This window comes from Mesoplodon mirus, assembly GCF_964341445.2.
Source record: "Mesoplodon mirus genome assembly, chromosome: 1".
NCBI lineage: Eukaryota > Metazoa > Chordata > Mammalia > Artiodactyla > Ziphiidae > Mesoplodon > Mesoplodon mirus.
The window spans coordinates 32,711,860-32,725,171 of NC_138976.1; positions in this window are offsets into that span (position 1 = coordinate 32,711,860).

Consider the following 13,312-nt stretch of genomic DNA (forward strand, 5'->3'; position numbering starts at 1 on the left):
AGACAAGCTGGTTTAAGAAAAGAGAAATTAATTTTCTTTTGCAATACTGCATGGCCCCAATACAAACTAGGGGACCAAGAGATCTGGCCAGAAAATGGGTCACTGAATTATAATACCAGCTTGCAGCTGGACCTATTTTGTAAAAGGGAAGGTAAATGGGGGTAAGTTCCATATATCCAAATGTTCATGACCCTGTTCCAAGATCCAGGAAATAAAAACAAAGGCAAAATAGAAATAAAAGCAAAAATAAACAAATGGAACCTAATCAAACTTATCAGCTTTTACACAGCGAAGGAAACCATAAACAAAAAGAAAAGACAACCCACGGACTGGGAGAAAATATTTGCAAATGATGCAACCAACAAGGGCTAAATTTCCAAAATATACAAACAGCTCATACAACTCAATAACAAAAAAAGCAAACAACCCAATCAAAAAATGGGCAGAAAACCTAAACAGACATTTCTCCAAAGATGACATATAGATGTCCAATTGGCACATGAAAACACGCTCACCATCGCTAATCATTAGAGAAACGCAAATCAAAACTACAAAGAGGTATCACCTCACACTGGTCAGAATGGCAATCATTAAAAAGTCTAGGGCTTTCCTGGTGGCGCAGTGGTTAAGAATCCTCCTACCAATGCAGGGGACACGGGTTCGAGCACTGGTCCGGGAAGATACCACATGCTGCGGAGCAACTAAGCCCGTGCGCCACAACTACTGAGCTTGTGCTCTAGAGCCCGTGAGCCACAACTACTGAAGCCTGTGCACCTAGAGCCCATGCTCCGCAACAAGAGAAGCCACCTCAATGAGAAGCCCGCACACCGCAACGAAGAGTAGCCCCTGCTTGCCGCTACTAGAGAAAGCCCACGCACAGCAACAAAGACCCAAAGCAGCCAAAAAAAAAAAAAAGTCTAAAAATAACAAATGCTGGAGAGGGTATGGAGAAAAGGGAACCCTCTTGCACTGTGGGTGGGAATGTAAATTGGTGTAGCCACTATGGAAAACAGTATGGAGGTTTCTTAAAAAACTAAAAATAGAGTTACCATATGATCCAGCAATCCCACTCCTGGGCATATACCCAGAAAGAACTAAAATTTGAAAAGATACATGCACCCCTATGTTCACTGCAGCACTATTTACAATAGCCAAGACATGGAAACAACCTAAATGTCCATCAACAGAATGGATAAAGAAGATGTGGTACATATATATAATGGACTATATTACTCAGCCATTAAGAAGAATAAAATAATGCCATTTGCAGCAACATGGGTGGACCTAGAGATTATCATACTAAGCAAAGTAAATCAGAAAGAGAACGACAAATACCATATCACTTATATATGGAATCTAAAATACGACATAAATGAACATATCTATGAAACAGAAACAGACTCACAGACATAGAGAACAGACTTGTGGTTGCCAAGGTGGGGGGTGGGGGAGGGAAGGACTGGGAGTTTGGGGTGAGCAGAGGCAAACTATTATGAATAGGATGGACAGACAACAAGGTCCTACTGTATAGCACAGGGAACTATATTCAATATCCTGTGATAAACCATAATGGAAAAGAACATGAAAAAGAATATATATATATATATATATATATATATATATATATATATATATATATATATATATATATATATATATATATGACTGGGTCACTTTGCTGTACAGCAGAAATTAACACATTGTAAATCAACTATTCTTCAATAAAATTTTTAAAAACAAAATAAAAAACTCCTGCCAGGTATACCTGGCTCACATCCCTTAAAAGTACCTTCTTCTCCTACAGGAGCCCCACAAGCACCCCAAAGGACTCCCCGTTAGGATGCATAGCTAATTGGAGTAAATTTAGACAAGATGGCTTAAGAGAAATTAATTTTCTTTTGCAATAATGCATGGCCCCAGTACAAACTAGGGGACCAAGAGATCTGGCCATCTGATTTTAGATGATACCCTTATGTGGACCTCTTGAGGTCCACAACCTTGAACTCCTACCCTCCCCAATTCTGAGGGGAGACAGTCTTCCAGACTGTCTACCCCTAGCACCCCATCTGGGCTGCTGGAAATACCACCACTTATCCCTCCAGCCCTGTCCTGTATCCTCCATTACCAGAGGTGATTCCTGCCAGTACTACACGAAGCAGGGCTACCTGCAAACCTCCCAATACCAAACTCTGTCTCTTAAGGGAAGTGCCAGCTGGTGATGGAGGAACAACAGAGTCCATGTCCCTTTTCCAATGGCTGACCTAGCTACTTGCACAGAGCAATCTGGATGTTCTTCCGAGGACTCCAGTTGGACCCCTTTGTGGAAGAAATTCACCAAGCTGACAACGTCCTATGAACTTACTCGGGGGGACCCATAGGTCCTCCTTCTACTGCTGCATCTTTGAAGAAAAAAGCCGGATCCTTGGGGCAGCCCGGGCACATGCCAATGAAATGGCAGCCCAAAATCAAGGACATATAATCTACCTTACAGGAGGGGATGCAATCACTGACCAGGAACCCCACTGGGACTACCAACAGGGAGGCAGAGGGCTCGAACACAAGAACCACATGATAACCTGCCTCACAGAAGGGATGAAAAGGCATGTTGTTAAGCCTGTTAATTATGACAAAGTCAGAGAAGTAACACAGGGAAAAGGTGAGAATCCAGCCCTCTTCCAGGACTGCCTGGTGGAAGTCTTTAGAAAGTATACCAGTTTTAATCCTGACACCCCCAAAAGGCAAGTCCTCATAAATTTCCATTATATCACTCAATCTGTCCCAGACATTAGGAGAAAATTACAGAAGGCCGCTATGGGACCCAAACCTCCCATGAATCAGCTCATGGACTTGGTCTTTGGAGTATTTAACAATAGAGATAGAGTTGAGGAAGCAAAAAGGATTTGGGGACAACAATGCAAGGCACAATTACTAGCTGCAGCCCTATCTCCTGCACCTCAGGGTTACCCCCCGCCCGACTTCACCACCCCCCATCCCCTGCCTTGCAAAAGCCCATGGCAGGGGCAGGATCTAGAAAATCTGGAATAGAGACACTGCCCCACCGAAAAGGGACCTATTTTAAATGCAGCCAGGAGGGCCACTGGAAAAAAGAATGCCCCTCGTATGGAAAAGTCCACCGGGACCCTGCTCGATATGAGAGGGCCACTGGAAGCGGGACTGCCCCAGTCCTGAAGGGGACTTGGGGTTTCCAAGCAGATGATGGCTGAGAGGACTGACGGGGCCCGGGACCCTCTCTGTCTCCCAAAGGACACCTGGACACCTCGTCATTTCCCCTGAGGAGCCTCGGGTAACCCTTGACGTGGCAGGTAGGAAAGCTACTTTTTTTTTTTTTTTTTTTTTCACTAGATACAGAGCTACCTATGCTTTCTGATTTCCCTGGACTCTTGTCCTCCCAATCCCGTATAGAAACAGGGATGGATGGACAATGGCCCAAAGCCAAATGATTCACCACCCCCCTCAGCTGCTTACTAGGAAGTTTTACCTTTGCACACCAGTTCCTGTTCATGCCTGAGTGCCCCGTTCCCTTGTTGGGAAGGGGTTTTCTCACCAAATTCCAGATAATAGTTCAATCTGGAGACCGCCTCAGAGAAGGCACGCACCAGGAGAAACAGCTGCTCTTGGCCATGGGAGCCTGCCTCAGTAACACAGCAGAGGAAGTCTCCCTGCCTCCCCATATTGTTTCCCAAGTGAACCCTGCTGTCTAGGATACTGAGGTTCCTGGCAGAGCTACCAATGGGCCCCCAGTTCATATTTCATTAAAACCCAATGCTGATCACCCGGGGAAAAAACAGTATCCCTTGAGGCGCGAGGCCCAACGGGGTATCCGGCCTTTCACAACCAAGTTCTTAAAATATGGGCTGTTACGACCCTGCCAATTTCCGTGTAATATCCCCATTCTCCCCCTAGAAAAAGAAAGTATACAGAATATAGGTTTGTTCAAGACCTGAGGGCAGTTAATGAGGCAGGGGTCCCAGTTCACCCAAGAGTCCCTGATCCATACACCATACTGACCCAAGTTCCAGAAAACACAAACTGGTTCACAGTGTGAGACCTAAAGGATGCCTTCTTTTGTATTCTCCTGCACCCAGACTCCCAGTTATCTCTTTGCCTTTGAGTGGACAGATCCAGACACCCAGAGCACTTCCCACCTAACCTGGACCATGCTGCCCCAAGGCTTTAGGGCTAGCCCCAACCTGTTTGGGAATGCATTAGCAAAGGAGTTAAGAGAATGACAGTTGGTTAATGGATCTCTCCTACAGTGTGTGGACAACCTCCTAATTTCCAGTCCCACTAGGGAAAACTCAGATAAAAACACCATTCAGGTCCTCAACTTCCTAGGGGAATGAGGATATCAAGTCTCTCCTCACAAGGACCAAGTTTCCACCCAACAGGTTAAGTACGTGGGATACATGCTGACGCCTGGGACAAGAACTCTAGTACAGGACCGAAGGAAGCCACTGTAACCCTCCAACCAACCCCCCTGGATACCTGGATTCAGGCTCATAGCAAAGCCTTTCTATGACACCCTAAAAGGAGGTGACCATGAACCCCTTAACTGGGATGAAGACTGCCAACAAGCGTTTCTAGCTCTGAAACGAAAATTAGTGACCACCCCTGCATTAGGTCTCCCTAACTTAGAAAAATCCTTTACCTTCTCTATAGCTGAGAGACAAGGGGTAGCCCTGGGTGTCCTCACCCAAAAACTCAGGGACCTCACTAAACTAACAGCTTATTCCTCAAAACAACTTGATCAGGTGGCCACTGGATGGCCAGGAAGTCTTAGGGCAGTGGCTGCCACTGCTCCACGAATGGAAGAGTCCAATAAGTTCACCCTGGGACAGTCACTGGGAGTCCTAACTCCTCACCAGGCACAAGGAGTCCTAGAAGCAAAGGGACACCAAATGGCTGACGGGTGGATGACTGCTTAAATACCAAGCCCTCCTACTTAACGCCCCAGGTGTAACTTTTAAGGTTTCCCAAGACCTGAACCCAGCTACTCTAATGCCAAACCCCCCACCCCAAGGGTCCCTTGTTCACTCCTGCGTGGAGACTATTGAACAAGTTTACTCCAGTAGACCTGACCTCAAGGATGAGCCCCTGACGAATCCCGATGTAGAATGATTTACCGAGGGAAGCAGTTTCATACGTGAAGGGGTAAGAAAGGCTGGCTATGCCATAGTCAGCCTGCAGACCACTACTGAGTCTGGAGCTCTGCCCTCTCACACTTCTGCCCAAAAGGCTGAGTTGATTGCCTTGACCAGAGCAGTTCAGCTGGAAAAGGGATTAAGAATCAATATTTATACTGATTCCAAGTATGGATTCCTAGTGCTACATGCCCATGCTGCCATATGGAAAGAAAGGGGACTATTAACAGCCAAAAGGTCCCCTATAAAACACCAGGCAGAAATTCTAGAACTCTTAGAAGCAGTCCAGCTTCCAAAGGAGGTTGCAGGGGTCACCAAAAGGTCAACACCTCCCTTACAAGGGGAAATGCCCTGGCCAAAAAGGCCATTAAGATGGCAACTCAACAACAGCTTTTCCTACAAGCTGTAGCTGTAGCTCTCAGACCGGACAGCCCATGCTTCCCAATGGTGCCATCTTATACACCTGAAGAACTCGAGTGGGCTAAACGTGGGGGACTAGAAAGAGACCTCTCAGGGCGGCTGACAAAAAATAACAAGGTTCTCATTCCTGGGGCCAAGCAATGGAAAATAATTAAGCACATCCATGAATCCTTCCACTTAGGGCAGGACTCTCCTTATTCAAACTGGTTACTCAGGTGTTCCTGGGTAAGGGACTGTCCCAAATTGTTAAAAATATCACCAAGGCTTGCAAGCTTTGTGCCTACAATGCTCCAGGAAGCCATTCCATACCTCCACCCCTAACTTGGCCCATACAACACCGGGGAAACTATCCAGGGGAATATTCCTGGACTTGACCCAAACACCCCCATGTAGCAGATGAACATATCCATTGGCATTCATAGACACCTTTATAGGGTGGATAGAAGCTTTTCCTACCTACTAGGACTGAAAAGGCAATAGAAGCACCCAAATTTCTGCTTAAAGAGATAATTCTGAGATTTCAGTTACCAAAAAGCTCACAGAGTGATAACAGACCTTCCTTCACCACCAAGCTGACCCACCAGGTTTCCCCAGCTCTGGGTATTAACTACTGCTTCCACTCTTCCTAGAGGCCCTAGTCCTCAGATAAAGTAGAAAAAGCAAATCATGTTCTAAAAAGAACACTTGCTAAGCTGTGCCAAGAGACTTCAGAAACCAGGGTCTCCCTCCTCCCTGTAGCCCTTCTAAGGACCAGGATGGCCCCAAAGGGAATTTTAAACTTAGACCATTTGAAATGACCTATAGGAGGCTGATCTTGACTTCAGATCTCTGTTTGATGAGGAAACCCACAAAGTGGTCTCCCACCTTGTTAGCTTGAACCAAGTTCAAACGGCCCTCCAAGAACACGGAAACAAAGTGCTGCCCACCCCCCTAACAAAAGAAAATGTCGAGGAGTCCATCCAGTCAGGGGCCTTTGTCCTACTAAGCACTTGGAAGGAAGGGTCCCCTGAGGACCAGCTACAACCAAAATGGAAGGGACCATACCAGGTGTTACTAAGTACCCAACTGCTGTCAAGCTACTGAGAATTACTAGTTGGGTACATCTGCCTAGATTAAAACCTGTATCTTGTAAGTCCCAACAGGAACCAGAAGAGAGCTACTCCTGCGAGCCAGCGGAAGACTTCAGATACCTGTTCAAGACAACAGATAAGTGGCTTCATGTGGCTGTGATGGGTTGGCCTACTCATCCTTGTGTTTCTGACTGTCATGCTCTGATTCTGCCACTTTTCAGAACCCCCTCCCCCTGGTAAACATCTGCTTTGCCCCTGCTGGGTCTAAGAGAAAAAATACAGTAATATGATATCAAAAGCCATGAAACTACTAGTAGGACTTCTGATGATGGTCTTGGCTCAGGGGGAGTGGGAAAACCATGCTTTAGTAAACATATCTACAATAGCCACCTGGGGAGAAAAACTGCTTAATTGTTGGGTCTGCCACAAAAACCCTGGCTTACAACAATCATTACAGGTACAAACAGGTACATACAACAAGAGCTTGACCAGTTCAAACACATGGCATCCCCTCCTCCCTCCCCATACGAGCGCGATGGAAAATACCCGTTAGGCCCACTACCTTGCCTAAGTTTAACTCTTTTTAAAAATATGGCTTAAAACTTTTCCATTAGTAATGATTACTTTTGTCATCCAGAAAACAAGTCATGCTTCCAACCTCTAATGGTTCTCTTGGCTATGGTAAGCCTTTTAGGAATAATCCCTAGCCACCCAATGGTAACATCACCAACGCGTTTTGGAACCTGGACCCAAACTGCATTCCCATGAATGCCTCCACTCTGTGTGCTTACAGAAATCCAGGTTGAGGGTGCCTACAGGATAGAGATGGAATGCACCAAAAACTGGGCTAAAAATTGTCTGGCCCTATGGAAGCAGTGGGTAAAACCCTCTTAATTCACCATCTCATCTAAGCTGAAGGCGTGGAATACTCCCGACTTAACTATTTTGCATATTCGAATGGGCCCCTGTCCCTGCATTGTGTTTATAACTTGTCCCTTCCATGGGTCCAGACAGTTGCTTCCTTGTTAAATTCTTCTGTTCCCAGATCTCTTATTGCACCTTCAGGATATGTCTGGATATGTGGCACTCCCCAGGACGAGGGCCCAAAGACAAGTGCACCCCAGGGTAATATGGCCCCTATATAAATCTTATCCTTATATCATGAGAGAGCCTGTACATTAGGACATTTGGTCCCATTCACAGCACAATACATAATAATACTCAATATTATCCCACGAAGGTCACTGGATTAACATTGGAAGGAATAGGACCAGCAGGGGGATTGGCGGCTCCACAGGGAGGCTTTGTCTACCATTAAATAACCCAAGAAAATCTAACCAACACTTTCGAGAGCCTAGCCCTGACCACTGGAAATGCCCCAAATAGACTTTTTGACTTCTTTAAACTCACTGGCCAGTGTGGTTATGGACAATAGATTGGCCTTGTATTACTTGCTGGCCAAGCGGGGTGGCGTTTGTGAGGTCACAGACAAACCTGCTGTACCTATGTTAATAATTTGGGCCGAATCGAGATAGACATCAAAAAGATTTATGAAGAGGCATCACGGTTACACTGCTACGACCAGGGGTCAGACCCTAATGCCATCTGGTCCCAGGTGCCTCCAAAGCCTCAGGGCTTACTGAGGTCATCGCGCTGAGGACTCAGAATAGAAATGCTCTGCTCACTTGTGAGCCTCTCTCCTTCCCTGATTGGCTGTGTCCCCAGTGCTCAGCATTGTGTCTGGGAAAAAGGAGGTTGATTCAGTCAGGATGCTTTGTGCTGCAAGTAATAGAAAATCCCAGTACTAACTCCAACAGGTTTACAGCCATGAGGAAATGTATAATTTCACAAAACTCCGAAGTCCAGATACACTGTGGGAAACAGGTACAGTAGGATCAGCAGCTCAATGACGTCATCTAGGGTTCAGTTCTGATTCTTTTCTCTGACCTCCATCGGTATCAGCTCCACCCAAAAGCTGGTTCCCCTTGTGGTCACAGCATGGCTTTCAATGCTACATACTTTATTGTTTGCATGTAAAAGGAAAATTTCTTCCCAAGCATAGTCTATAAAAGTTTCTTGTCATCTCATTGGGCCAACATAGCTTGGCCCACACATATAGCCCTGGACCTTTGCCAGGTAATCACCATCATCTGATTGTCACAGACTAATCGTGGTTTCCATCTGGAATAGGAATGGGTTGGGGAAAAAATCTGGGTTCAGTGAGAAGGAGGAAAGGGGAGCTAGATGTTGGCTATGCAACCAGCAGTACTCTTTCCATAGGTGCTGAATAATTATTTGGTGGATGATATAATAAAAACAAGAGCATGGCCTGATGCTTCTTGGTGTTGTCCCAATGCAGAATAAAGTCGGAGTGGCTGAGGCTCTTGTGGTGGTTCTCTCCGCATTGGAATGTCCTCGGTTTCGGGAAAATTTTGTTGATCTAGGCACGACTGGGTCCTTACCAGTCTAATGCTTCTTCTTTTTTTTCCCCCCCTAAAGATTTATTTATTTATTTATTTATTTATTTATTTAGGCTGTGCAGGGTCTTAGTTGCGGCACGCAGGATCTTCGTTGCGGCATGCGGACTTTGCAGTTGCGGCACGCAGGCTTCTCAGCTGCGGCATCCCCGACCAGGGATCGAACCCAGGCCCCCTGCGTTGGGAGTGCAGGGTCTTACCCACTGGACCACCAGGGAAGTCCCACCAGTCTGATGTTTCTACTCCTCAGCCATCCTCTTGCTCAGAGAGGATACTAGTAAACTTGTCCAGCCACATAAAAACATTGCAAGAGTTTAGCAGGCAGGATCCATATCTCCCCATCTTAGACCGTTTCCTTAACTCTAGCAAGGTATTTAGCAGACCTGCTGCTCGTTTTCCTTATAACCCAACCTTTTCAGTACTTATTAGTTTTCAAGAACCAGAAGTCTCTCTTTGGAAACAATTAAAGAATTATAGTCTTTCTTCCCAAGCCTGCATCCTATAATCTATCCAATCCACTTCTCGGGGAGAAGGTAGGGGCAGATGGTAATAAGGGCCTTTGGGATCTGATGGGTCTGTCTTAGAACACCACCTCCACCACTGACTCAGAAGGGGACCGCTGGGAAACCACATACCCTCCCTAGGTCTTTTTTTCCTTTTCTGTGAAATAGGGTCTTTATAAATAAAGTACTGTCTCCCCTACCTCAAATGGGCTTCTGAAAACTGCCAGAGCGGGACAATTTGTCTGTTTGTTTATTTTTGGCCATGCCATGTGGCATGTGGGATCTTAGTTTCCCAACCAGGGATGGAACCTGTGCCCCCTGCATTGGGAGCGTGAAGTCTTAACCACTGGACCGCCAGGGGAGTCCCCAAAGTAGGAGAATTTGGGTTTGAAGAAATTAAGACCGTACAGAGAATTGGGAGAAAGTGGGGGGCAACATCAGCAATAAACCTATGAAAGGTCTCAAGGGGACTTCCCTGGTGGTGCAGTGGTTAAGAATCCACCTGCCAATGCAGGGGACACGGGTTCAAGCCCTGGTCCAGGAAGATCCCACAAACCATGGGGCAACTAAGCCTGTGTGTCACAACTACTGAGCCTGCGCTCTAGAGCCCGCGAGCCACAGCTACTGAGCCCACGTGCCACAACTACTGAAGCCTGTGCACCTAGAGCCCATGCTCCACAACAAGAGAAGCCACCACAATGAGAAGGCCATGCAATGCAACAAAGAGTAGCCCCCGCTCGCCGCAACTAGAGAAAGCCCACATGCAGCATGAAGATCCAACACAGCCAACAATAAACAAACAAATAAATAAATAAAATAAATTTTAAAAAAAGGTCTCATAAATATATATTTTTAATTTTTCCTAACACAGAGTTTAAAAAAAGACAAAATGGCAGTGACATTCGACACATATTAAAACATGAATAACAAGTGCTATCCAATTAATTTCTATTTACCATCCCTTGCTTGTAAGAACATTTCCAACATCTCCCACCCCTTAAGTTTATAGGAAAATGCTGGAAAGTCAGATTGTAGGTAAGCAGATGAAGAGGAGTTTGTTGGTTTGCTTGTTCTCGATTTCAGGTCTCCATCCTATGCTCACTGTCTTTCTGTTGGTTTGCTTGGGCACTGTTTTTCTCCCATTCCCCAGAGACCCAAGCTCAAGGCACCAGAAAGAACAAACCTCATGCACCGTCTGTCTACACTGGGCCTGCTGCTCCCCTGGGGCTCCCAGTCTCAGGGAAACACTACCACTTAACCAGTCACCCAGGGAGAAATCTGGGCACTGAGTCCTCCCTCACACTAGCTCCTTGGGTCCAGTCGTCTCCTGCATAGAACCCCCTGAGTCCATCTCCCTCTGGCCATACTCACTCCAGGTGCTATAGCTTAGCTTTCATCACTTATCAAGACCACTACAAGCACTTCTTATCTGGTTTCCTCCAGTCCAACCAGGCTACGCAAGGCAGCCAGAATGGAGGCAGACCTAATTCTGTCACTCCCTTTCTTCAAGCCTCTCAAGACCCTCTAGCTCCATCCTCCCAGGCCCCACAGCCTCCAGTCATAAAGAACATCCTGCAGCTCCCCACCCCCAAATTATTCCTCACACTCTGTGGATTCCTCACGCGGCTCCAATTGCTTGGAACATTTCCCTCTACCCCAACCTAGCTAACCCGTCTTTGCCCTTTAATACTCAGCTCAGATTTAACCACTCTGCCTACATTTTTCATTCCATAAAATGAGCATAATAATTGGACCTACCTCATAGATCCTTGGAAGGAATAAATGAGTTCATCCATATAAAGCAAGAAGAATTGTGCCTGGTAGTTGGATAAATGTGAGCTATTATTATCCTTTCCAGGTAGCCTGAACCCTGAACCATACTCCCCCAGATTAGGTGCTTCCAAATTGTCCCACACTTCCCTCATCACAATCCTTCACAAACTGAACCCAGATGGAATCACTAGACTTTGCATTCCTTGAGAGCCTACCCAGGGTCATATTTATCTCTGTCTGTGCTCAGAGTAGGGCCAGGAGCACTGAAGGCCCACAGTGAATGTTAGTTGAATGAATAGAGATTCAAGGCAAGAAGCCCTTTTACCACTGCCTGAAAGCCATCCCAGATGAGTTACAGAAACTCCCTCTCCTGGGAATTCCCTGGCAGTCCAGAGGTTAGGACTTCGCAGTTCCACTGCAGGGGGCATGGGTTCGATCCCTGGTCAGGGAACTAAGATCCCGCATGCCAAGCAGAGTGGCCAAAAAAAAAAAAAAAAAAAACAAACCTGCCTCTCCCCAGGCTTCTGACAAAACATCCTGAGATGTCTGGGCTTCTGTGCCAGCACTCACTGACCAGAGACAACCCCATCAACTCCTGGTATTTGTGGCATGATAGGCGGGGTGACTCCACTTAAAAAAGGAAAAAAAAAAAAAAAAACACATGAAGAGGAAAATAACTTAGTCATCACTGTCAACCTTGGCAAATAAACAGTGCTATTACACACTCCAGAACTCAAGGAGCGACACGTAATTAGGCACAGGTTCAATCAGCAGAGTGATGCAGGTTAGGTGGGAGCGCCAGGTTATGAGTGGCTCATTTGCACTCAGAAGAGATGGGGATGTTGATTTTCATGCAAACACAAGATTCCCAATTAAATACGCACATTAATGTGTTTAATGCCCTACCTAGGAGAAATGCTTTTTCTGAGAAAAGGAGCAGGGAGGTGGTATGGATGTTTCTGAGTTGGCAGCAGCAGATTTATTAGGACTTTACTCGTTTTCTGATTTTAAAAGTAAGATATTTTCATTGCAAACACCTTGGAAAATATAGAGAACAATAAAGAAGAAAATAAAAATCTCTAATAATCTTATCACACACTTGATCCTATCATGACTTTGATTTCCTCTATTTACATTCAGTAACTCGGTAAATGCTCTCATCCACTCCCAGGACTTTAAATGCTGTCTTTATGTACATGATTCTCAAATTATATCTCCAGTCTCCTCCTCTCCACCAAGCTCCAGACTAGATGTCAAGAGATGGAGCCCTGTGGGTATTTAAAAGCATCAGAAACTCAATGTGGCCACAATAAATCTCTTGTTTTCTACCCTCTCCTTGCAAATTTCCTTCTTGGATCTTCCCCATATTAGTAAATGCCACTGTTATCCACCCAGTTGCTCAAGCCAAAAACTAGAAGACATCATGCTCTAAACTTCACATACATTTTATCCATCATCAAGTCTTAACTTTACCTCCAAAAAAAATCCCAATTTCCTATACATCCTCCATCTCTACTGCCATCCCCCAAATGCCAGAGGCCAATATTTGTTGCCTGGAATAGAATTTCTCTATTCTTTGTACAGCAGTCAGAATATCTGGTTATTTTCTTAAACCTGATACCTAAAAGTAGAATTGCAAAACATAAATAATTTCAGGTCCTGATTATATATGTATATGTATCCAAGTCGATGCACAGAAATCATCTCCTAATATTCCCCACACCAACAGTATCTGAGTGTCAGCATTCTGAGATAGCATCCCCAGTTGTATCACACACTTGGCCAAGAGCAGGCCTAGATCTATAGCACCAGTTTACATTTCTATCTCTGCTACTGACTGAAGCAATGATCACTTCATTGATCATCTCATATCTATATACCAGTAAGAATTTTCAATCTTTGGTATA